A 27,206-nucleotide genomic window follows, 5' to 3' on the forward strand; every position below is an offset into this window, starting at 1 on the left:
AAGAGAAGGATTTCCCTTGATGTAGTACTTTCAGCATGGCGGGGTTTAGCAACATAACAAATAAGTACATTGTACATAGCTTTGAGTTTTTGAATGATTCCTTGAAAGGATTTCCTAGTTTGCTGGACTTTGGTGGTGTAATCAGGGAATATTGTCACTTTGTAGGATTGGCAGCGCAGTTCCCGCTGTTCATGAGTTGTGTGAACGACCAAACCTTTTTCAGCATAGTTCAGTGTTTCATGGGTGTTAAGGGGGGATCTTGTTGATGGTTTGTTATGTTTAACAGTGGCTAACTGTATGATGGTAATCAAAAGACATATAATAGAGGAAAATGTTAGAGGATAGAAGTTTTGGACTACAAAACAAACCACAATGCAAATAATTGAAGGGAAGTTATATTTTGTATGCTGACACTGTTCCAGGATGTGAAATGCCAATAAACACATAAAAAAAAAATAGTTTAGTATTTCATTATTCATGGTTGGGGCGGGGCGGGAGGAGACCAGGAGGCAAGTGGTCAATGTATGCATTTAAGAAGGAATCAGGATGAGAACCGCCCCTTCAGCACCCAAGATTTGAGTTCCACTGTGGAAATGAACCTGTTTAGCGGCCCACCGGCGCAGGGGTTCACCCTTATCTGTTCACTGGTCATTAAAACAACAAAATAGAGATTGGCACGGGAGCTGGAATATCAAATAACAAGTTTATTAATCACTCATGAGTGGGATTATATCAATACAACACCCTTGGGCACTGTATGAGGTAGTACATGGAATACAGAAAACAAGGGTCTTAAATACTCAGTTTGTTGCACAGTAAGCATGGACACTCAAATACAAGGTACAGGCATACACAGGAATAGCTATTGACTAACAATAACAGATATAAACCACTTTGTCAGCAGAGTGAGAGGGGAGACAGAACTGCTTACATCAGTTAAAACAGCCTGACAGTTACATTCTAAGACAGGTGCATTCTAGCAGCTACAGGCCTTTCTGAGCTCATACATTGCTCTGGCTTAGTACTGAAGGAGTTAACTACAATTGTTGACTCAAGCAGAATAGAAAAGCAGGCAACAGTGAAGGCGGAAGAATCACATGGCTAACAAAATGGGTGCCACAACAAAAATGGTTTCAGCTTATGCTAAGGCAATTATCTGCGATTTCCACAGACAGCCCTTTTAGCATTAGCTGAAAACATTCGCTATGCAATAAAAGAAAAATAAAAGTTATCACCTATATCTATTAACATCAGTTTTCATATTTCTTGGTCAGTTACATGTTAGGCATTTACATTCTTGGCATTTTGTTTGGTTGGTATAGATGAGGTACAAAGGGAACAGAGCAACGGGCTGTAATAAACACACAGATAGCAGGACAAAATAAAGGATATTATCACAAACAGAATTGTCAATATTTTCCAAACCCAAGCAGAAAGCAAATCCCAAAACAAACCAGTCCAATTCCAAGTTCCAGGGCTCTGATGTATTTCAGTGACTATCTTATTCAGTTTGGAAAAGGCCAACAGCACATGTCTGATGCAATGTCTAAATAAAAACATTATCTTGATAGATAAGATAAGATAAGTGCACTAGTAGCACTTTATCTCACTCGGGACACCAGGGAGACCGGAAAGGCGAACCGCTGCTATTTTCGCAAAAGGCGCTGACTATTCCCTCAAAGTATAAAGAGGGATTAATCTTGGAAAACGACAGAGGAGAAAAAATACCCTCCTGCAAGCACAGCCGAGCATTAATAAATCCTGAGGACTGAAAGATTAATATAGTTCAAAACTAAGCGTGGCACACCAAGCAATTAATTCTCTAATGTAATACAGAGCTGAAGTGGAGGTTCATCATTTACAGTGATCCCAGAGATACTCATCTGGTACCCGAAAGATAAAAATTTAGAATAAAAAGAAGATTCGATGTTTTTTAACCATATCGTCATGAGGAAGGTGTTCTATAAAAACGAAGCACCGAAACGCGTCGACATATGGACCTTTTTTATGTGTATATAAAAATGTTTTATTGAAATGATGTATTGTGAGATATGTACTGATTCACTATGAATTTTACCAAAATTGAACATGATGTTGTTATTGTGAACAATATGTGTAATTGATTTTAATTTATTGTTAACAAATATGCATCTATTTCTGAACTTCTTTTAATAAAAAGTATTAAGATACATACATGATTATGTTGTGATTATAATGTCTACACAGGGCTTTGTATAATTTAAAATTGGTCTAAACAAATGTTTTTTTAAAGTAATGTGAGTATATGAGTTGGAACACACAGAAAGGAATTTCTTTGTTTTATTGTGATATTTCCCGGTCATTTCTGGGTTTGCTTGGGAAAACTCTCTCTTTTTAGAGTCCCCTCAGGCAAAGCCTCCTAGCTCTTGTTATCGGTCTGTGCCTCTCTTAGCTAGGCATCAAAAAACAGGAACAAAGCTAAGAATCAGCTCTCCGTCCTGATTTGTGACCCTGTCTTTCTCCCAAGAATTATCCAACAGTGATAGGGGTACACATTTCTTCTGGCCTACCACCTTCACCGCTGATGTAGTGGCCAGCAACACCTGGGCTGAGTCCCTTCACTTTGGCTCCAAATTAGACTTGCACTTAGTCCCCTGGTTGGATCTGATATCATGGTCCATCTGGCAATGGTTGTAGGGCTGCAGATATCTGTTAATGAACAGAACGGAAATCTTTAGGCACAACATACAAATAATCAATCAAAAGAGGATATTCAATTTCAGAAACGCCCCTATGTTATTCATCTGAGAAACCTAAAACAAAAAGGAATTTCAAAACAACTATTCTTTTTAACAAACTTGTACTTAATAAGTCATAGAAATCATGATACAGCTTCTATTTTGTGAATCTTCACTATTGTGCAAAACTTTAGACACCTCTAAAATTATTTTCCTTACATAAGAACAACCATCTTTGTGCTTATGACCATGCTCTCATATTATAGGTGTAGCGGGAAACTCTAAAACTGTGAATGTAACAGAGATCCATATTACATGATTAACAGATAAATTAAACATAACCTAGTAGGTACATGAATTTTCCAGTAGGACTTGTTTGAGGCAGACAAGAAAACAAGCAAAAGAACATTTTGTTCTTAAAAATGTGTGCTCAGGGCTTATGGGCATCTTTCCTAGCATTGTGAACCATACACATCATACTTTTCACACTCTGGGCCATGTAATATCATATTCAGGGGAGAAACCTATTCACCAGCTCTAGCAAGGGCTGTCAGCTCAATTACATAGACTAACTAATGAGGGACTTGTGATGCCTCTGCGACTTATGTAGTGCTGTAATAACGTAAACAATAATGATGTTACTACCTGGGAATTTGGAACAAAAACCGCCAACATGTAGTTCCCCTTTAATATCAAATAAGGGCACATAAGTCTTTTCTACCCATCCTTTCATCTTTATCCAATTCCAACGTCATCAGTTTACAGACAGGATGGGCAGTAACATGGCATGTTTATTTATTCATTTTGTTAATTCTAACAATTTATTCAAACAGTATTACTTAATAGCCAATTAGACGTGTACTGGTGAGGTGCTTTGTCTCTGTTTATTCAAGAACATATTCACAGCATCTTGTGAAATGAATGATTAAAGCGAGCCCAACCGATTGTCTCATGGCCGTTCCTAGACAGCTTTCACAGGTGAGGGAGAGAGAAAGAGAGCACACAACAACAAGCTGCCCTGCGTACTTTCCACGCAGAATAGCTCACAATACTACACATAATAGACACATAAACCAAGAAAAAAAGACACAATAATACATATACCAAGCACAAAAACCAAAAAAACACTGTGTGTTACTTAATTTTGCTTACCTTTAATTTGCCCAGGAGCTAGTCTCCTACCCCCCTCCGACAGTAGGTAACCTAAGCAGGTGACCTCCTGTCAACAATACTTACCCCCTTTGGCAGCCAGGCACAAACAATGGAGGTAAATAGCTAGGGGAATCCATACCAAGGAGGCCATGTCCAATACTATTGGACTGACCACTTTGCACATTTTGCTGTACAAGCACATTAAGCTAACTAGAAAACATTAATCCAATGATCAAATACCAATTCCTTTAGCTATTGTGCTGTTTAAGATGATGGCGCATGAATGCAAACTTAATTTTATTGCCTCCTTATCTAGCCCTGGCACAGCAACCTTAAATTGAAACCATTATTTCTGTATACATGGGAGAGCTGCTAGGAGCTGCACATGGCCCACAGACGCTGCTGCCCCTCCTTCTCTCTTATGGCTTCATAGAACCTGGATGGTCTATTGCCAAAAATAATAAGCAGAGCTTCCACTCAATCTCTCCGCTCTGGCCCCTTCCTTCGGAATGTCTTCCAAGGTCGAAGTGCCAGAGCTAGCCTGCCAGAAATAAACCCTTCTATGTGGGAATTTTGCTTTCATCAGTGCTAGTCTGCTAAGTACAAGACTTGGCCTCTGACCCTTAAACCTGTTGTCCCTCGTCTGAGCAAAGTTATCCGCATGTGGCCATTACAATTCAAAGTAACTCTTCGAGAAGCATGACTAAAGGGCATCCCTGCTCCATGCCTGTGTGCTGATATTTTAAAGGTAGGATGTAACTTTTGCTCTTTATTTTTTTATTCTTGTGCACTGTGCTTCCTAGCACCTAAAGAACTGGCTCAAAATTTTTGTTTTCAGAACGCCTTAATGCGCCCAGAACTATTGTGCATTAAGGTGTGCGATGTAATTCACATATCTCTAGAGCTACTCTTTTTATACAACGTTTAATTGTATTTGTTAAAAAAAAGGCGAAAGATTTATTCGATTTGAAGAGAAACCAGAGTATATAACTTTTAATTGTATTTGTGACTGCAGCCATTAGGCCATACTAGAAATCATATTTTAAGTTTGTCACTAAGATACAGTAATATTGTCATTGTTAAAGAAACTAATACCCAGCTTTTTAATTTTGATGCACAATATATTTAACCATTTAGACATTGAAATCTTAATGCACACTTTGCACAGGGTAATTTAATACATTGCTAAATATTATTGACTTTCCACAGTAGTGTTATTAGACATTATAAAGATCATAATAAAGCAAAAACGATTTTAGTGCAATGACTTTTAATCATTTTTTACATGTAGTCATTTTAATTTTTTGAATAATTATCACTAACCCTTTTGTTGTTTCTACATATGAAAATCAAGCCTCATTCATTTCATTTTGTCTTTAAATGCATTTATTTATAACACTTACAAAACTTATTTTGAAACTAAGCACAGAAACTTTACGAAAACATAGAAAGTTTGTTCCACCCTTTAGAAAGTAGTAATTATCATCAGATCCACAGATGTGCTTCTTAGGAAAGCAAGAAGAAAGAAAGTCCTTACTTTTATAATTTCTCTTTTATCCACAATAATGAAGCTGTATTTATAACTTTCAAAATTAGTAGTCTTTAATGCACGTGCATGTATGCCATTTTAGTTGCCACTGTGTTTATTTGTAGCTTGTGCCTGGGTATAGCCTGTCTTATTTATTTAGCTGTGTTTTATTACCGGCAGGTGTTAGCTTCTACACTTTTTTCAGGACAGAAGGCATTGTGTGCTAGGACTGATAAATCCTGTCTGACAATTAATGGCACAGGGCCCCTTTTGATGCTGTCTGTTTCCAATATGAAAGCAATGTGCTGTATTCTAATGTCCTCACAGAAATCCCAAAAAGTTGAGAAACCACTCATTACCTCCCTCTGCTCTGACAGACAGCTTCCTTCGGACAGACAGCTTGAGCAGCTGTTAAAAGCTCTCTTTCTGGTGCTGGGAATGAGGCTCAGTTCATTCTACTAAAAACCAGGCATTCCAAACCAGTCAAAATCTATCGTTTGCATTGTGGTAAAAAGAGGACGCTTTTATTTTAGCAGCAACCAATTAAAAATATAATGTGAATGCCTTTTAATATTTAATATGATGTATCTAAGGTTAGTGCTGTAACATTTTGCACAGCTGATAGGTAGTACTAACAAAATGTTGGGCATCTATTTTTAATTTTGTTAAGTCCTTGTTGTATAAAACACACAAATTTGTTTTTCTCTGTGAGGCCTTCTTATCCCTATTGAGTGCCTTTTTCTGGGTAAAGTTAGTTTTAACATTATGTAGCTCTAGCTATACCCAAAGGTCTCAAAGTGCTTTACTTGTTGTGAGATAACTTTGTCTCTTTTGATATGGAATGCTAGGCAATTCTGCCTCGACTTTTAATTCTAATTTTTTACTATTGTGGCATTATAATAATGTCCATCATTGCCTGGTGCCCCGGGCAGGAGGCCTTGTCTCTGCCTATGCTCACAGACTCTTCAGGGTACAGTCTTGGGAAGGTGCCCTTCTCAACTGTCTAAACTGAGGTTGTCGGACGACCACCAGTGGCGTTAGTGGGAGGTCTAGGGGTGGCCCCGCTGGGAGGCTCTTGTCCTTTATGGTCCCTGGTGTAGGGGGCTCCACAGGGTGCCACTGATACCCTGGCATCAGCCCAGGTGTGGCCTATTCTGCCGCTACCAGATCCAGGGGTTTGCTGCATACCCCCTACAGTCCCAAAGTGGCAGAGGGCCCGGCCATACTCCACCTTCCCCCACCCATGAACCCAAGTCAGGCAAAGTCCACATCAGGAGAGGCGGTAGAAAGAGAGGCAGCAGAAGGCCATGCTCAGCAGCATAGCTCCACGCCAAGCATCCACTGGCCATTTCCAAGGCAGCAGCATGGGCTCAATGTGCCCAATCGACTGGAGTATTTCACCGTAGGCCCCAAGGCAGCCAGTTCTGAGGCCACTCCCGGACCCTGCTTACTCCCTAGTGTTGCTGCCACTTCTTCTCACCAGTACGGTGCACCCACAGTGGCACCCAGTCTGTTTTCCACAGGGGCTGTCCTCAGCAGCTCTAGGTTGGGCCTAGAGGCAGTCTCCAGCCTGATCAGTGTGAAGGCAGAGGTCTCTGCATAGCGGGGGAGTCGTGGCTTATGTTGCTGGGCAGAATGATGGAGAATGCAAGTGGTCTGGTACGGATGGGCTGGGAGACTCCACCAGATAAGGCATTACTGAAGGTAAGTAACTTGTCCAGCCTAGGGAGATATCTAGCCACAGATTCCTTACCTTAGAATTAGATACCATAGCAATACCACCCCTGGAGGTGAGTCTGCAAACTGACCTTACCAAAAATCCATACATATAACAAACCAGTCTACTGAAAGATAGAAAAGAGCAGTGGAGTGAGAAAATCAGATGGGAAGAACAATATACTTCACCATAAGCAACGTGGAAGAAAAACATACAATAACAGTAATGACAGAGATGGGGAAGCATGGGTAAGTAGAACCTGTGGTAATTGAAAAACAATATGTCGAAAGACACTAATCAATATGTTTTTCAATATTACTCAGACCCTTGGTGGGATTTGGAACCATGAATACCTGAAGCCCGGAAAATCTGGGCCCCTGGAACCATAACAGAGCAAAGCTCCAAGTACCAACAGCAGTTGAGACTATCTGGGGTAAAAACACCAAGAAGAAATCTTAAACAAATATACAGCAGAGGAAGCGTGCTTCAACTACAAATCCGCAAGGACAAACCAAAAAAAAGTATTGTCCTGATAGAACTCCAGACAAAGGAACACCACTAGATACACCAAGGGAAAACCACAGAGCGGTGGAGAAGAAAAGCAATGCACACAAAACTATTTTGAAAACTATCTCAGAAAGGTGACACGGAGGTTGTGTTACGAAAACACATATCGATATATGTTGGAAATGGCCCTTTTCGCAGGCTTATCCCAAAACTTTTTGCTTCTTCATCCTACTTTTCCCTGACCTGTTTGTGTTGGTTTTAGAACTCTGGTCACTTTACCACTGCTGATCCGTGCTAAAGTGCATATGCTCTCTGTGTAAATTGTGTTATGGATTGGTGTTTCCATGATTGGATATTTGGTTTACTTGTTAGTCCCTAGTAAAGTGCACTGAGTGTGCCAGGCCCTGTAAATCAAATGTTACTAGTGGGCCTGCAGCACTGATTGTGCCAACCACGTGAGTAGCCTTAAAAAGGTAACTCAAACCTGCCATTGCAGAGTCTGCACGCAGTTGGTAACTGCCATGTTGACTTGGCCAGTGCACACACTTGCCAGTCCCTAACCTTCCTTTTTCTTACATATCAGGCACCCCTAAGGTAGGCCCAAGGTACCACTGTGGGCAGGGTGCAGTTTATGTGAAAGGTAGCACATGCCCTGGTTGGTGTGTGTGGCATGCCCTGATAGTGAATTACAGCCAATTTCGTTTTTCACTATTGCAAGGCTACCTGTTCCCCATAGGACAGAATAGGAAGTTTGTTTATAAAATCTTATAAACATAACTGGCCCTGGGAACTAGGTAGGAAAATAAAATTTAGTATGCCTGAACTCAGAATCTAAAGATGCATCTTTTAGTGAAGGTGATTTTTACATCTGTGTTTGAAAGTACCACTTTTAGAAAGTAGGTATTTTCTTGCTCAGTCATCCCGTGTGCCTCCGCATGGAATGTGGATTGCCTGTCTGGGTTTCGGATGACAGAAGACTGGGGAGCAGGAGGGGCTCCAGATAGTCTAGGTGGGTCAGCAAAGGGCTGAATAGACCTGGGCTGCGATGGGGGGATGGGGAGGAGATTTCCTTGCACCTCAAAGGGCCTGGTCTGCCTCTGACAATGCTGTCTCCACCCCCTGCCAGGAAATCACACCAGAGAAGGCAGAACTGGTTCTGGCTGGGCACAGACACCCTCTGCTTAGAGGATCGAAGGATTTTTGGATACAAGTACTGGGGCCCGACCCCTGAACTTTAGAACTCATCTGGATCAAGAAGACTGCCAAGAAGAAGAACCGGAGAAGCTGTGAGGAGGAATAACCACTTTGCTGGGTGCTTTGAGGGCTGATCTACAGTGGCTGCTCCTGTCTTGGGCAGTGAAAGGCCTGGACTGGACTTTCTGCAACCTAATTTGTGAGTCTCTCCAGGGGCTTGAGGTGGAGCTTGCCCCCTGATCACGAAGTCCCAGGAACAGCAAAGACTTCAAGCTCTTCGGCCCGCAGCACTGGGGACTGCGTGTTTTGTGCAGTAACAGAGGAAAAAGCAACTCGACGACGTCCACGACACCTCTGCCGACTCTGTGTCCTGGGGGCACCGCAGAGGGTACCGCCGCACCACGATGCCGGTCTCACCGACGATGCCTGCTGATGCCACCATCGAGCTGCTGCTCGCACCGTGACCTGTGGGCACCGCACTTCGCAGCCCCTCGCTTCACACCGAAGCCTGGGCACCACAGAGAGCACCGCCGCAACCCTGGTCTCACCAATGACACCAACTGACGCTGCCACCGAGCCGTTGCTCGCACCGCGACCTGTGACTACTGCACTCCACACCACCTTGCTTCACCAAGACGTCTTGGTCGCCCCGGCGATGCCGCCCCACGCTAAAATCGATGCCACTGCTTGCACCGTGGTTCGAGGGCACCGCTCATAAAGTTACACAACTTAATGCCCTCATCGCGCACCGCAGCCTTGGCCTACCAACGCCAGCGCCATCGACTCCAGTTCGTTAGCTGAAGACAGTGCTCCGCAACAACGCCTCCGCCGCGTGCACCGTGACCTGCTAGCACCGTGACGACCACCGTCTTCATCTCGCACCGCGATCCTGCTCTCACCGACGATGCCATCTGATGATGCCACCGAACCGCTGCTCGCACCGCGACCTGAGGGCACCACACCGCTGCACTTTCACCGCAGCACCTGACGCCTGCTGACGCCAACCCTCCTGATCCCAACAGAGAGGAGATCGACCTGCAACGCGTGTGACTTCGAGGGCCCCGACAACTCCTGCACCGACCTCACGAACCAACACCTGTGGATGCCGTGTTTTCAGAAGCTCGACGAGAGATCGCTGACGCCCTGCATTTCTAAAAGGTACTGTTTGCAGGTCTCCCCGACACCGTAGCTGGCCTGCGACGCCGCGGTCGGCCAGAATTGTTTGGATTTGTTTTCTCACAACGCCGTTGTGAGAAGTTGGCCTGGCATACGATGTCAACTATTCTAGTGGGCACCTTGCACCAGTCCAAACAACCCTTATTGATGGTAGGTTTAAGACAACCTTTATAGAAAGCTATCCTAGTGGTAGCTGTGGAAAGCAGCCTTCAGGCTAAGTCTTGAAGGAATGTAAAGCAGCTTGTTTTACCAGTCTATAATCCCTTGAATAATCAAATGAAAGGAGATCCACACCAGGTATATATCAAATATATATGTATTTATTCTGAACACAACCCCTCTAGTCTCTTTATGAGGCTAGAGGCAAAAGTACAATACAAGAACTTAAATAGCACACAGTAAATTAGCACAGTATACGTTTTGCCCTAGGGGCCTCACAAACCATATACTAAGAAAGTGGTATAAGAACCATGTGAGGGATAGAAGTTAGGCCTAGGGCCTGTAGAACCGCTGGGGCAACCATGAACCACCAAAGGTAGGGACGCAGGAGACCCACGGGGACGCGTGCAGTGTCTAAACACAGCCGCGAATCACAGTTGACTTCTGTGGCGAAAGTTAAACTTACAAAGTTAAAGATTAAGGACACTTGGGAGTGGACCACGGTAAAACCCTTTCATTACTGGACACTTCGAGAGTCAATACCCATGGGAGCAATGAAGTACTCATGTTACATCACCCAGGGAAGCCGGGTGCATAGGTGTCTTTTCGTGTCGGGTTTCGTCGTCGTTTCCAATGGAGAGCTGCAAAGAAGTGCTGCAGGCGACCAGGTGAAAAGTGTCCGGATGGATCCAAGGGTGGATCGGAGATCTGAAGAACCTGAAAACAGAGGGGACAGAGCCTGGGTCACTAGCCAGTGACCAGGAAGGCGACAAGAAGATGCCAGCCGATGTCGGGTGCTTTAAGGTGATGTAGGTGAAGCTTGACTCTTCAGCCATGAGGACCAGGAGGTGTCGACGACAACCAGGAGCTGGATTCAAGCTGTCCCACGTCGGATGTTGAGTGCTGTAGTGTCGGTATCCAGATTGGACCCAACTGGCCTTGGCAACAGCAACCCATGCAAGATGACAAGATTGGCTTCGGTGCAGAGCAGCAAGGTCTGAAGGACTCACCCTTTGAAGGGGAGTCAGGGCACATCTGGAGTAACCGGGAAAGCCCAAGAAACAAAGGATTGTCCTTCAAGGGGACCCACCAGTCAACGGACTAGGGATCGCGAAGAGCCTCAAGTGGAAATGCTGAGAGCAAGCCCACGGATCCCTCGTGGAGTGCATGCCCACAATCTTCAATGCAAAAGGTGCTCAGGGCTTGGACTACAAGTAGCCCAATGCACAACTTCGAGAAAGCTCGGGAAGTCAATGCACTAGCAAATGTGCAGGATGCCCAGGAGTTCCAGTCCCACATCTCTCGTGATAGCTACAGGTCTCAGCTATGCTGGGGACTCGTGTCAGCCTCGGAGATGTCTAGAAGTCCATGTCCTGTGTCGCAGATTCTTTGGGATCTGGCGTGAGCCTCGAAAATGCAGAACGGCAAGATGCTTCTTTGGTGCCTGTTTGAAGAGGGGAGCCACTCCTTTACCCCAAGGGAGATTTCTTCTGTCTCCCAGTCGATATGGCATGTCGAAGGTCCAAGATTTCTGTATCAGAGTTTCATCCAGGGTCATCTAAAGTCCTAGGGAGTAGGTTCCTATACTTATACCAAGTTAAGGGGTTGGACTAACTCAAGGGTCCCACCTATGGGAGGACATTGGGAGGGTGTGGTTACACCCCTTCCCCTTTGTCCAGTTTCGCGCTGGGGCTGAGGGCCCCAGCAGCCCGTTTGAACTGGGAAATGCATGGGGATACCTTGTGTGCCCCAGGCACTGTCTTAAAAGCATTCACTGAATGCAACTCACCCTGCCCCAATACACTAAAGCCTGCCTGGGGAGGTGCTGGCAACTCACTGGACAGGAAACCTATTGTCCAGACCTCCCCTGCCGGAGCTTTGTCCAGTAGCAGGAGGTCAGACTCGTGTCTGTGGCAGCAGCATCCATTTTGTGATGCTGAGGCTCTTTTAAACATTTACCGGGTAAGTAAGTGTGTACATGTCTTCCCCCTCTAAAAGGGTGGAATTCTACCCCCGCCGCCAGAACTGGTGGGGGGAGGGTAGGATTCCAAAGCGTTTGACACCAAACACGACATGTTTTGATAAAGCCATCCCAAAGTTAGCATTAACCGCAAGGATTATAATGCACTTAAGAGTATATGGTATGGCCATATCACAGAACAGCTATAAGGAAGGGATTCCGAAAGTTGCAGAGGGGCTCAGCTCATGCTAGGGCACCCTCTCACACAAAACCAAGCACTCTGCCTTCAGGATTGTAAAGGCCTGCCATAGGAGTGACTTATAGGTTTATATGCGTCTGTTTTTAATGGTAGATATAGGTATACTATATCTAAGTAAGGGGTGCTTACACCATCTTACCCAGGCTGCAAGTGCAGACATGTGATGCCATTTTGGAAGGCTTCCCAGGGGTGGCATAATACATGCTTCAGCCCCTGGTAGGCCTCTGGGGTACCTATGCCCTTGGTACCTAAGGTACCATATACTAGGGACTCACAAGGGTAACCCAGTAACCAATCTGGAATGTACTTAATGTACATGCAATCAATTTAGAGAGAGAACAGCAAGGCTGGGGTCCTGATTAGCAGGGGAACAGCCAGACTAAAGTCGATAAACCAGTGAAACACAACAAAAAGTGGGGGTAACCATAGTAAGCAGATCCTACTCTCCTACAGCCGTGATAGCCCTGGACTGAGCTATCAACATCAAAGAACTGTCTTTAAAGCGTATTTTGATAAGTGAAGATTTTGAAGTACTGTATTGTGGATTTTTATCGTTTTTGGTCTTAAGTATATAAAAATATTGGATATTTTTCTAAACTGGTGTGGTGTCCTTTTGTAGTGCTTACACTGTATTACTGTTGGTTATGTGCAACTGCTTTACACTGCCTCTAAGATAAGCCTGACTGCTCATGCCAAGCTACCAAGGGGGAGAGCAGGGGTTATTTTGGGAGTGTAACTCCCTTATCCTGACTAGAGTGGTGGTTTCTGGCTGGCTTTGGCACATGCCCTAGCCTGCCCAAAATCCAATTTCTAACAATATATAACTATTGAGATACAGACACCTATACCTAAGACATACCCTTGTCCATATAGCATTGCCATACCGATAGAAGATAATACAGTAATATATAAAAATATATTAACCCTTTCGTGTGTCGAACGGCCCCCGGCTGTCCGACTTCATGGTGGGCGTGTGCGTCGGACGGCCAGGGGCCGTCTCAATCAGGCCGGCATGGAATTCGTCCGCACAACGGGGGAATTCCTCATGCGTTCAAGAAGTTAATGAAAGATTAAAAGCAGTACCATGCTCACGTTCATGAACATTAGTAGCATAGGGCTGAGCAATGAGCAACGTAGCACCAAGAAACAGAAGGAATAAGAGAGAGAGAGGTAATCACACCCCTCAACAAAAGAAAAAAACACTGACGCATTAAGAAATTATGCTTGCAGATTAGAAGCCTGAAAAAGGCTGGTAAGAGCCACATCCTTAAAGAAAGCAACAGGAAAAGGAACCTTATGATGAAGAATTCAAGGATGAAATGGGTCTAAAATAGGCAGAGGTGAGTAAAGGCCAACTATAGGAAGGTTGAGACTGTCGGAACAGTGAAGGCTATCAGACAAAGCAAATGAAAAAGTAAAAAAACATAGTCCCATACAGAAAAGAAGCTGCATAAAGCATAAGCTCCAAATTTTTGAACCAACAATATATAAGCCAATTGAAAGGAGATGCAAGTGAAATAAAACAATATATATTTATTAGAGGAACAGCAGTTCCACAAAAAGCAGAAATCATCAAAACTGAAGGAAGGAGAAGGGCAATCACTTGTAATTCCTGAATGAAAGGGAAAGCAAATGCCAGGACCAAGTCCTGTGCATAGATTGTAAAACGCAATGTATCCAAAGAATTGACGCAATTTGGGGAGAGGATGTAGCCTTATGGCTAGAGCGGTTGACATCAAAGCTGGGGAACCAGGTTGAGTCTCGGCAACCACGCTCAACATTCTGTGATTCTGGGCCAATCATGTAATCTCCCCGTGCCTAACAAAAATGAAGGTGTCCTCATGTAACGTAACTGGTGCTTTGTAAAGCGCTCTAATACCCAATATCTCGGGTCTAGTTCGCGCTATATAAAACTCTAAAAAAATAAATAAAATAAAAATGCAGTAAAAAGAAGTGAAAATCACCAAAAAGAATGAAAAAAGGAACTCCAAAAGTGACACCGGTGGCAATGACAGATTCCTGAAGACAAGGCTATAGAACACCATATAGCACAACCGAACATAACCGTCTGTGAAAGAACAACCAACCTTGCAGGAATTGAAGCCAAAAGACGGAACCATTGGTTAGCAACCAGGAGTAAAAGTTCATATGCAGTTGGATGAAGTCATTAACCGATAGAAGGAGCATGGGGAGAGAAGAGAAATGTAAACACCCTGCTACCATGCAAAACAGAGGCAGCAAGGAAAACTATGTCATATACATGCAACAACTGTAGTCAAATCATGACAGAAAGAGTCAGAACCAGGACGCAGGCCTGGTCATAAAAAGAAAGAGATAGAAAATCTAAAACTCTCATGCATGACCACACTAATAAAGATTTTGGACTAGACCAGCAGTAAAGGAGATCAGCAGGACGAAAACAGAATAGAGGGAGTAAAACTCCGTAACCTACTGAAGAAATGTTGAGAAAGGTTGCCAAAAGAAAATGGGAACACAAGTGAAAAGGTGTCCGAATGGAAATCACTGGTCAGACTCAGAACGTGGATTTCCGAGTAGAGACCCTACCAGACATTCCACTGATGCAGTGGAAAATTATTTAACATAAAGGGTGCTCCCTGAGAAAATCAGGAGAGACCAACAACGCATCGGTAGTGGCATCTCAACAAACTGTACACAACCTTCCCCAAGGGTAAAACAAGACACAGGATCCCATAAGGGATAGCAAATTAGTAAAAAGAATGACCATATGAGTACCGCAAGTGCCCCTCAGAGCAGGTAACACAGGTTATCTGTCTTGTTCAAGACAGAAAAACCATTAAACTCTTGGGCAAGGAGTCCTTCAGTAGAGATATCAGAAAACCTTATTCAATAGTAAATAGACTCACATAAGATCACAAAGAAGGACAACCTGTCTTCGACAGTGTAAATACAAAAATAATAAGACCTGCAGAGACAGGAAAACTACTCCGGTTGCCATGCTATATGGAGCCAACCCACAAAGGGGCCCTCCAAAAAGCGTAACAGAACACAGACGTGAGTCAGTGACATAACACAGAACAACAAGCTGAACATGACCAAATCAGTTGTAGAATAACAATGAAGGTTGAGAAAAGGGAAACCGAGCTAAGTGTCTGCACTCCCCATACCATCTTGAAAACAGCATTGGCACCAAATAAATGGAAGCCATCAAAAAGCATGTTAACTAAAGTGGATTGGACTGCCTCGAAAACCCAGCGGTAGGAAGCACAGCCCGCTGGTGCAACGCCACAGAAGACGCCATGGCATGGTCAACCAAATTGGTGGCGTCCATCCCACATCGAATGGTTGATTTAGCAGCCTGCTGCACATTCGAAATTAACTAGGCCAGAACGTTTCGATTAGCATCCGGGAGCGATAGCAACAGCCATGCAACGAATCCCATAGGGCATGAGAAAAATGTCTGAAGACGCTAGATGTGTTAATTGAACATAAGCAGCACTGGTGGAAGAAAAGTTATGCTTCCCACAAGAGTCCTGTCTCTATCAAGCAGAGTATGAGGCAGACAATTCAAGTCATGAGAAGCCGTAGCGACCTGCACCACAAAACTGCGGTGTGTTGGGTGGTGGAGGAGACAATCCAGGTCGTTGAGGGGCAGGGCCATGCTTGTGGGCATTAAAACGATCAACATGGGCACCAGTATCGAGCTTAGACCAGGCCCCTAACAAAACATCATGTAGCACCTCATAGAAGGGCAATAATGGCTCAACACCTGATTGACCTAGGTGAAGAACTCCAATGAGGGGATCCGTAGACTTTGCCACCAAAGGAAGAGACAAATCTAAAGCAACAACGACCCTTTCCAACATGTCCGCGAAAGAAGAGCTGTTCTTCGTGGCCAGGTCAGGAGAAGAAAGAGGGCCAAAAGCAGGGGAAGAACCCTAACCCGATGGCAGCAATTCAACTAGCCACCAAAGGAGAATCCACAGGCATTGGCTGTACAGCCCAAAACCCTTCCTCATTTTCTTCCAAAAATTGTACCACTGAACCCTCATGGGTTAGCTCTGCAACCAATGTCGATCGACACAGATCTGGCGTCGTACCGACATCTGTAGAAGACAGTGGAAGGGCCTCTGACAGCGCCGTGGACAGAATGAAGCGAGGGGAGGTCGACGTCACAGGAGCAAGCCCGAAGGATCATGCACTGGCGATATGTTGAAGTTGAGCAGCGAGCCCCAAAGCCAAGTCAGAGTTGATCATCACTGCAGGTGTGAACCCTGAAGGGCTGTGCACCGCTGTCGATAAGCATAAGGGCCTAACTACAGCCGAGGGCATCCACTCTCAGGTGTGGGAACCGTCAAAGCATCTGAGACCTCCTTAGGGCCTGAAGGTGCTCCTGGGGAAGGTGAAGACCCAAAGATGGCATGGACAGCACAATAATAAGCTCTCATTTGGGTTAAAGTCGCCCTGGCTCCAGGAAAGGCAGGGAGGCACTGAAGAGACTCAGGCAAGGGGTCTTCAGCTTGAGAGCGTGAGGAGCCATGGGAAACCATGTCATGTGATGATGAAGTGGGGAGATGCCGCGACTTTTATCATTTGCAATGTGACTTACAGCAGGACAATGACGGTGAACGACGTCTATGGGAACGGCTCCAGGAACAGCTCTGTGAAGGGACCGCTGATCAGGAAACAGACCTAGAGTGACAAGATTCCACAGACTTCGACAACCGCACCAACAGGAGCTTCATCCATCGCACCTGCAACGCCTTCGGCTTCATTTATTGACAGGTGTCGCACTCCTCTGAGTCGTGGTGCTCGCCCAAGCACCACATACAGACTGAATGAGAGTCTGTGCCTGACATCTGTCGAGCACAAGATTCACAAGGTTTAAAACCAGAAGGCATAGAAAAAAGGCATGCTATTCCAGATCAAAAAACGGTTTATCCGGATCTGCGGTGTAGCGCGGAAAAGAAGAAACTGACACCAGCGCCTCGGGGAAGGGCTTATGTGGACTCTGTCGATGTCACATCCGGTGGACGACGTCACTACAGAGTCGCACGACATCCTCAACAGACGAGCAGAGGTTCTGCTAGAAACATTTTGCGGATCCAGTCTGCCGCCTGGTGAGAATGCTAAGGTAAGGAATCTGTGGCTAGATGTCTCTATCAGATAATTATTTTTGAAATAGTAGTTCATAATATTGCTATACGTGGAGGTGTACTACACTACTTTACAACATTTTTCTTGGTTGAAATGAGCAGGAAATGAATATATCCTGTGACACATACATTTTGTAACATTGCTCAGAGGAAATTATAATTTTGCTCCCAAACTGTAAAAAACATTAATTATCAACATTGTTGGCTATGTGTGGTCCCATAGCACCACAAATTCACAGCTCCTGCCCTTCCAGTACTCCTCTCAGCTAATACACCCATACCTGAAGAAATCTCCTAGCCTGGGTATGACCAGCGGATACTGGGCAGACACATCTTGCTCCCAGTAACAACCAGGCAAGGAAGGCAGGTCTGCTCAGTTGGCACCGGCACCGACCGCTCCACCCAATGGTGTAGGAGCGTCGCCCCACGAGCTCAAAAACAGCAGCTGAAAAATGTAACAATATTTTTAAATCGTTTGATTTTATCAGCTGCTGGTGTAGCCAGCGAGTGTAGGGCAAAGCGGTCTGGGGTCACAGGTTCGAGTGGTTGTGCACTTCTAAGTGTGTCTGTCTGTTTGGCCGGCGTCGTATGCCGGCCAAACAGACATGTGCAGTTAGGTATCTCTAACCCAGGTATATTCTACAGCCGGGTGGAAAAACGTGACAGACTCCCTGTGCCTGAGTGGAGCATCTAAACAGCCCGCTCAGGCCAATCTCAGAGCTGCTCTTTTAGTATGAGAGCAGCGCCTGGATTAGTTGGGGAGTCTGTTCTAGGGACTGTCTGGAGCAGCAGGAGAAGCGCGAGGCGGCCATAGGATCATGTTCATTTAAAAAAAAAAAATATTTTTAATTGAACATTCCCTCGCCGCAGTTGCTGCTGCACTGCCAGCCCCACTGCATATTAGAAGCATACGGGGCTGGGTACAGGGCATGGTCTGACAAACTGGTCAAAGTACATGATTAAAGGTCCTATCCTTCAAATCTCACTTTACCAAATATATGTAGTATTTACTTCTTTGTTGTGTCAGAATTGGACAAAAGTTGTCAATGTCTACAAAAGAACAGATCTCCCCAAATCCTTGTGTTTTTTAACCTCCTCCCCTAGTATCTTCATTGCCCACCTCTGCATCGTCATGTCCCTCCCAAACCCAGCATCCTGTAGTCTGAACTGATAACATTTTGTGGGGAGTGTATACACATGCCTAAGGGTCAGGCCATTGGCTCTTTCCAGGCCTTGGCAGAATCAAAGAGACTAAAGGTGTCAGAGATATAGCAGAAATGTCCTACTGCCAAGTTACAAGTAGAGTTTATATCATCTTTTTAGTACACCCCCTTTAAAATGTTACGGATGAATCTAGATTGCTATCATAACCAATCTGTTTAATTTATTTATTTATTTGCACATCTCAACGAAGTCCATACAAATATCAATTGATTAAACATTAACTTAAACATACAATGACTTAACAACTGCATAACATTAAAAAAAATGCCTGTTGACTCTATTCTATATAAATGCACCAATGCCTATTTCACTTTCCTTATACTAGTTTGTAAAAATAAATTGCTTTAAAAATGTTTTCTAATATTCTGGAACTGTGGCACAAACATACCTGGGTGAGTAAGATCTGCCCCGGGGTGCCCGCAATCCTAGAGATTCATTGACATCTGTGGGAAACAAAACATACATAGCATTAGAAAGGAAAGAAATACTAATGAAAGAGGAAAGTAGGGAAAGAACAAAAAAGGAAAATAGATGGCAATACTCTCATAAAAGACCTTGATCAAGGTTATACTGAGAAATATGCCAACAGGACATCAGCCACTGAGGCCCTGCAGCTAACTCCCAGAAGACACCAACCAAAAGACAATGCAGCAGACCTGAGGGAGGAAACAGAAAAGCCCGATGTAGACAATGGGAAGAAACCTGACTGCACAAAACCAACATGGGGGTGGGGGTGTAAGTAGATGTACAACCCGACCTCTCAATGTCCCAGACCAGCCAAAGTGCAAAGGGTGGCCATGGCTCCCCAGATGTGTACTGGGGGGCCCTATGCAAAGACATAAAACTGGGGTGGCACAGGAGAGCGAGAGTTGGGGGCATAGCTGGCCGAAGAGCACACTAACTGTATTGTAAGAGAGCTCTGCCGCCACAGCCATAATCCCCATAAAAATCTGCCAAATGGTTCGCCATTGCTGACTCCCAAGCCATGTATAGGCGGCCCAAAGTATGCAGCACCATATCGAGTGAAACAAATTAGGAGCAAAGGGACTTACATTGCCTGCAAAGACAAAGATGATATGCGACAGACCGCGAGGCCAGGCGCGACCTGATTGCCTGGCCCTGCCAGTCGGAGACCCGTCAATTGGAAAGGAGGCATAGTCCCAGGAGCCAGACCCTGTGGGAGCTGTTGAGCCACCTGTACAGCACAAGTCCAATGATTGAGTGAAGGTGGGGTGAGGCGGGAGACCTCCCCAGAGATGGAGGCCGGTGCAGACGGAGGCATCATGGCTAGTTTGAGTGCGGGACCCGGAGAGAGAACCGCTGTGAGGCTGAGCTACGGTGGGAGCTAGCGCTCTTCTCTCCCCGATCTTCTGGTACCATGGGGGCCCTTTTGCTGCCGGCAAGACTGAACGGGCTATGAGGAGTAGGCCTAAGACCCTGACAGGAGGCCCTGGAGGTCACTACTGGCTTCTTTTGCGAGCTATGCAAGTCAACTAGGAGCATCTCAGGAAGTGAGCAGGCCAAGGATGACTGAGCTGAGTGCAGGGTACACCAGGAAAGGAGCACGTACGACAACCCAGCAAGAGGTAGAATCAGGAGACTGCAGGTCACAGATGACCGCCAGGAGATTAGACAGTGACTGAGCCTGCTGTCCTAGAGAACGATAACCAGTTAGGGGTGGTAAAGCTGACAGGCTGCAAAGGAGGCAACAGGTGCGGATGCCCATAGCGCGGATGCCCTCTGGCAGGAGGTGGTGATTGCTTCCCCCTTTTAAGCCCTGGAGGCTCCGGTGGCCCTGAATCCTTCTTGGGTTCCCCTGTGGCTGTTGGCGATATCAGATCAGGATTGTTCACAACAATGGGGGAAGCCCAACCAGCAAAGCAATATGGAGAGATTCACGGTCCCCAGTCCTCCATCAGCTGGTGGACCCTGTGAAGGGAGAGGAGATGGTCCTCCACCAGGAGGCAACCGATGTAGCACCCACATTCAAAGACATAATGGCAGTTATAGAAGGAGTAAATTATTCCCTGGAAAATAAGATTGACTACGTCACTACAGAAATGACTCTCCTTAGAGCAGACCTGTGCAAAACCAGTGAAAATACATGGCAAATGAACAAGGAACTATTGTCACTGAGAGAGGAGGTCCATAAACTCAAAGGGTAGGCTGGTAGCCTGTTGAAAGACAATGAAGGTGTACAGGTGAAACTGGAGGACTATGAGGGGCGCTCGAGACTGAACAATATTTGGATGGTGGGGGTGCCTGAAAGAGTGGAGGGCCCTAGCATGTGGCAGTTTCTGGAAGATTTTATTTTTAACGTTATGAAGTCAAAAGGATTTACCGAATTCTTCTCCATTGAGCATGCGCATAGGGCCCCCATCCACCCACCGTGCCCGGGTGCACAGCCACGCACGATCATTGGTCATATCTTCAACCATAGAGTTCAAGACACAATCCTCAAGACAGCAAGACAGAAAGACGGCCTACCATGCAAGAACCTGATGGTCAGGATCTTTCCAGACAGAACCCTGAGGGTGCAAAGACTGTGTCACAACTTTGAGGATGTAACTGCTGCCTCAGGGACAGGGAACTGAAATATATGATGATCTTTCCGGCCAAATTGCGAATGATAGCTGGGGAAAAAGTGGCACTTCAACACACTATCTGAAGCGTGGGATTGGCTGGACGGCTGGTGATCGGCACGGGCGAGTCGGTGAGGTGCTGGATCAACAAAGTCGGGGGAGCGACAACCCAGAAGACCCGCACACAGTCAAGAGAGTCAGCCCTCGAGAGACTGGTCACAGGGGGCCGACACCATATGGGAGGCCTCCTCTCATGAGGGCAATAAGGAAAGAAGCAGGGAGCTAAATGGAGGCCCAACCTGTCTTCTGGGGAAAATAGGGAGGAAGGCTAGTCTTAAGAGATGACTTGAGAGGCCCTAATGTTGAAGTCTCTGTTGCCCAGCCTTGAGCAACTATGCCTAACACTAGTGACAATTGGGCCTAACACAGGGCTTTGCGAAACCTTGACAATGAGTCACAGATGAGATACACAATCTGAGCGGGTGGTTGGCGAGGGACATGTCTGATTCTTTGACCTAGTAATGTTCAGGTGAATGAGAGGGGACAGGGACCCCTGCACATTTTCTGAGCAGCAAGTTGGGATGCTGCCTTGCTGGGCATTGGGGAAGGGGGAGTTTATGGTTATTCAGCAACAGCCACATAGATGAGACCCAGTGCAAGTAGAGAACCCGCACACCCAGAAACAGGACCCAAAGAGGGTGATCACCACTACACCAAACCCTAGACATGTATGCCACTAACCTAAAAAAATCCTTTCCTAGAACATAAATGGTCCGGGATATAAAATAAGTGGTCACAAAATGTCTTAAGAGACAGGGGCCGGATACAGCGTTGCTGCAGGAGACTCATCTGAACGGTAACTCCTTTAAGGCATTGGAGAGGCAGGGGTATAAAGTCCTGGCCCATGCAGGGTTCACAACTGACTCAAGAGGAGTGGGGATCCAGATTCGTACAAAGGTGCCTTACGCCTATAGTAGTACATGACTGGATGGCCAAGGCTGCTTGGCGGCTTGCACAGGCACCTGGAATGAGGAGGTGGTGAATATCTGTTCACTATATGTCCAGCCAAAACTACACGCCTAAACCTTGCATGAGGGGGTTCATTGCTGCTATCCCTGCTGCCGGGAATATTGATACTGGGGTGGCCTCAATGGACGTTCAGACAAATAGACAGTGGCCAGATGGTGGGCGGGGGAGGGTCTAGACCCTTAGCTCAGTTTGTGGTGGTTATGGGGCTGATGGATGTTTGGAGGGGACACCATCCTCACGACAGACAATACACTTTCTATTTAGGGTCACACTGGTCCTTTTCTAGGATCGACTACTTACTGACACAACAAATGTAGGGGCGAGATTTAGAGAGGCAAGGATTCTAGCTAGGGGAACCTCTGACCATTACCCGGTATGGGGGGAACTTGTCGGAGAGAGTGGAGTGGGAGGCATTGGACCCATGAGACCTGAAGGAAAGGCAGATCAGAACCAGCCTGCAGACCTACGTTGAGGAGTATTTTACTATTAAAAAAGGCTCTGTTGCCTCGAAGTGCACTGTGTGGGAGGCGCACAAGACAGTGGTGAGGGGGCAGGCAATGTCGTGACAGGGGTTAAGATGAAGAGCAGGGCACAGCTGTTCCACTTGGAATCTGAGGTGTTAGACTTTGAGGTCAGAGTGAGCGATTTGGCGGATGCCGGATTGGTCCATCAGAGGAGACTCAAACAACGGGAATACCAAGATGTAGCTGAACATAGGGCAAAAATGGCTTTACTAGCCAACCAACACAGGCTATACGAGGTCGCAATAGATCCAGACGGCTCTTAGCCTGGATGGGACAGAGGAATGGTGAGTGGAATTGGGTGGTGGGGATGGACAGTGCGCAAAGCTGTTAGCCACCATATTAAAACGGGTGGTACTTGACTTGTTCCAGCCAGATAGATCGGGATTCATGCCCAACGGAGGGACCAGATTTAACTTATGAAGACTTTATGGCTGTGTAGCCTATATGGAGAATACTATGGAGCCGATGGTGGCGCTCGCCCTAGATGCAAAGATGGCCTCAGCCTCCTTGGAGTGGCCCTTTGTGTTCGGGGTGTTTGAGCGAATGGGGTTCGGCCCAGAATACCAGAAATAGAGCAGCCTGCTGTATAGTCAACTCATGGCGCGGTTCAAAGTGAATGGGGAGCTCTAGTAAGGCTTTTCAGTTGCACAAGGGGGCAAGACAGGGATGCCCGCTCTCTCCAATGTTCTTTTGCAGTGGCTCTGGAGCCGCTTGCGGCATTTATTCGAAAGGATAGGCTGTTGTGTGGGTTGAGATGGGATGCCTCTTGGGATGACAGAATCTTGCTGTACGCAGATGACGTCCTTCTCTATGCAGCCCAGCCAGATTCCATGGTCCCGGGACTCTAACATATATTCCACCTCCTTGGCAATTATTCGGGCTACACCATTAACTGGGAGAAGTCCTATAAATATCCACTGTACAAGGGGAGGGGGGCAGTCCCAGGGTCCTCCCACTTTGGACAGCGCTTTAGGGCTTTCGTTACTTGGGCATATGGGCGATAAGAAATGAGGATCAGTTCCTCAGGAACAATCTCAATGGCCTCCTGGATGAGTTCAGGAATGATGTAAAGTACTGGAGGACTATGTCCTTTCACTTCTGGGAAGGGCAGCACTGTACAAAATGTTCAGTTGCCCAAATTATTATACGTGCTCGAGAATACACTCTACAAGGTGCAGAATGTCTTCTTCCAGCAATTGGACAGTGAGGTGAGGCGCATGTTGTGGAACTGCAAAGCACTCCATATAGCACTGGTGACATTGATGGGGGGGTATATGATGAGGGGATAGGCCTGGTGAATGTCCAGAAGAACTATTGGGTGTCACAGCTGGTGGTCGCGAATGACTGGATCTATGCACCACTTGGGGAGTCAGCAATGCGAGTTGACATGCATGTGATGGGAAGTATGGAATACCTAGCAGCTCTGTTTAGAAATAGACATCGGAGTCAACTCCCACAGCACGCATTCACTGTCATCAGGGTATGGACACAGGCCTTGAAGCATCTAGGCTGGGGCAATGATGATTAGATCTATGCCTCTAAGGGACAGTGATGTTTTAGAACCCATGGGCATAGATGAGGAAACCTATCAAATATGATTTTGACAAGAAAAAGACTTAACGTGGGACAATCCATGCGCTCTTTTTTCAATTAAGGATTTAGGGGCTAAGTGGCTCAGACCTAAAGAGTTCACCAAAGAGTAGATAATAGACAAGATTTATTTGGAGCAATTTGTGAACTGTATTCCCCTTACGATACAGGAATAGTTGACACAACATGACAAGTTAAGTCTGAATATAGCCATTAAATGGCTAGTGCCTTCTACTGTGCCCAAAATCAATGCAATCTGCAGGTTGATACAGGAAATGGGTATGAATGGGCTTCTACTGTTAAGTTTCCAGGATAATGTGTTCTGCCTCCCCACCCCAAAGCATCCATGCGTGGGCCAGACAGTAAACGCCATACATATCCCACTAATGGTCTTCAATGTTTTGACGGTGGGGATAGCTGGTATAGGGGACATGTAGCCCATGTATGCCCCAAGAATAAGGGAGATGAAGAAGAACCCATGAGCATTAGTTATGTTACATTTCCCTTTCCAAACTAACAGATATTCATTTCAAGCTCTATTGAACAAGGGCTGCTGCCAGTCTGTAGTAAAGGATTCCTTTGTTCATCTTGGCCAAATATTGCCTCAAGAGACAGTAATAATTAACTGTGTGTATGAGGATACAAAACAGTACCCCTAGTTTAAACTGGAAATAGTGAGACCCCCAGATCACTCTTCAACACTGTAACATAAAGGAGTAAGATTACCGGGACAGACACATTTAATTTCAGTTGTTTCTGGCCACACATCTTACTGACCCTCACTTTGCCCAGAAAACAACTGCCTGGTACCCCATACATAACCACAAAGACTAGGAGGGAAAGAAGGGCAGAGAAAAAAGGGCTTCAAGAGTCCTTCTTAGGTGTGTCTCTGAAGCCTTGGAGGAAGGACACTTATTTTAACAAAGCCCTAAGGAATGATCACCTCTTACAAAATACCTGAGAGCAAGCTAAGCAGGAAGAGATATAATAAAGGTTGGTTTACCTTACAGTAAAATTCATGCTATAGCCACATTACAATTACTATTGCCTAAAAGCTTTCAGAAACAAGTTATTTTCTTTATACACACTGGTCTGTTACGGGTTCATTTCGGAGCAGAGGAGAGTGAAATAACAGTTTCTGAACACTGGCCTGGTATATTTGGACACATAAATAAATATTGTAGGGCAGCGGTCCTTAACCTATGGTCTGGGGACCCCGAGTGGGGTCTGTGGCTGCTTTAAAAAATTCAATATTATCAACAGATTAATAAAGTGCATATAAATAACGAAGCAAGATCGAAAATTTTATTTTTTGAAACTTTCTGTAAATGTGAAGGAATTTGAATTTGTTATACCAGATTGATTTGTGGGAACATGGTAACTGCATCAAACAGAATATAGTATGGACACTGGGTGGCCTCAAGTGAATTAAAAAAGGTTCCAACCTTCCCGTCAAAATGAAAATATTGACTTTGTTTTATATTTGTATGTGAATTAAATAAAACATTGCATAATTTGTGTATTTGTTTGATGAATGCTTGTTTCTGTAAGTTTGTGTATTGTTTTGCAGTTCAGATCAATAAAATTGCTTAGGCAGGGCCCTCGGGTTCCATTAATGGCTCAGTGGGGCTCCTTGGACTCCAATAGATTCAGTGGGGGGGTCACAGGATTCCAGTAATAATTAAGTGGGGTCGACAGAAGGCAAATGGTTAAGACCTTTGTTGTATGGAATGTTCCACCTGCCAGTTGATTAACCCCAACAACCCCTACAAACCAAGTAAAGCACCCCTCTAACGAATACCTCTTATAGATGCTCCATTTCAAATAGTCAGAATGGTTTTGATTGGACCCTTACTTCCATCTACAAAAATGGAATAAAACATACCTTGCTTATGGTAAATGATGCCCCACGTTATCCTGATGCCAATCCCCTTGAACAAACCACCACCAATGAAAAAGATACAGCTTTAATACAAGTATGTTCTAGGATGTGTCAAAATTCATGAAACAGGTAAGTCAGGAGTGATAGATCAAACAGTTATGAATGTCAGCGTGCCATCCCCAGACTGATGGGTTAGTGGAGCATTACAACAATACACTAAAACTAACATTAAAAAAGTATGAGAGAATAAGGGTCGACTTTGGGATACTGTGTTTCCTATAGTCTTGTTTGCCAGTTTAGGTTTCCCTTCACTTGAGCTACTGTTCAGACGAAAGGCTAGAACTTTGTTATAGATTGCAAAAGAAGCCTAGGAAGAGCAAGGAGGGGAGAATAAATTATTTATTTATTTTAAACCTTTATTAGCGTCAATAGGATATACAAGTCTAGGCCTACAACCGAATCGGCCGGCCTCAATACGTCAAGCAAGCAGAGGTTCCAAGGCAAACATTACAGAGTCAATCAGCAAGAAGCAAAGGCAATACAATCGCAAAGAGGGAGAATATACCTAGGAACCAGAGGGCCAAGACACAGGAGCAAAAAAGGTTAATTTTATAATATGGGGATAAGGCTTACGACAGGCTCACTTCCAATATGGAGACGTCCGAAGTCCCAGAACCAGCCTCAGCGACAACAAGGGGGTATGGGGCCGCAATACAGGAGAGGCAACACGATGCACACAGGAAGATCAGGATAATGGAGACACAATCGACACTTGAGCATTATCATCGTTACATGCCCACCACCCAAACCACAGCTAAGCCAGAACAGAGGGATCGGAGAGATATTACATCAAAACTAACCCATCATAGTA

At 45.3% G+C, this 27,206-nt stretch overlaps 1 long non-coding RNA gene across 1 annotated transcript; it reads right to left on the bottom strand.

Annotated features, from left to right (window-relative positions):
* Positions 1-704: 704 nt before the first annotated feature.
* On the bottom strand, positions 705-27,206 carry LOC144827168 (uncharacterized). Its single transcript, XR_013610055.1, has 3 exons — positions 26,339-27,206; positions 19,117-19,171; positions 705-2,688 (listed from the first exon to the last, which is right to left on the bottom strand). It is a non-coding gene; the product is annotated as an uncharacterized LOC144827168 (long non-coding RNA).

Source organism: Lissotriton helveticus, chromosome 4_1 (genome assembly GCF_964261635.1).
Source record: "Lissotriton helveticus chromosome 4_1, aLisHel1.1, whole genome shotgun sequence".
In the NCBI taxonomy this organism is placed as follows: Eukaryota; Metazoa; Chordata; class Amphibia; order Caudata; family Salamandridae; genus Lissotriton; species Lissotriton helveticus.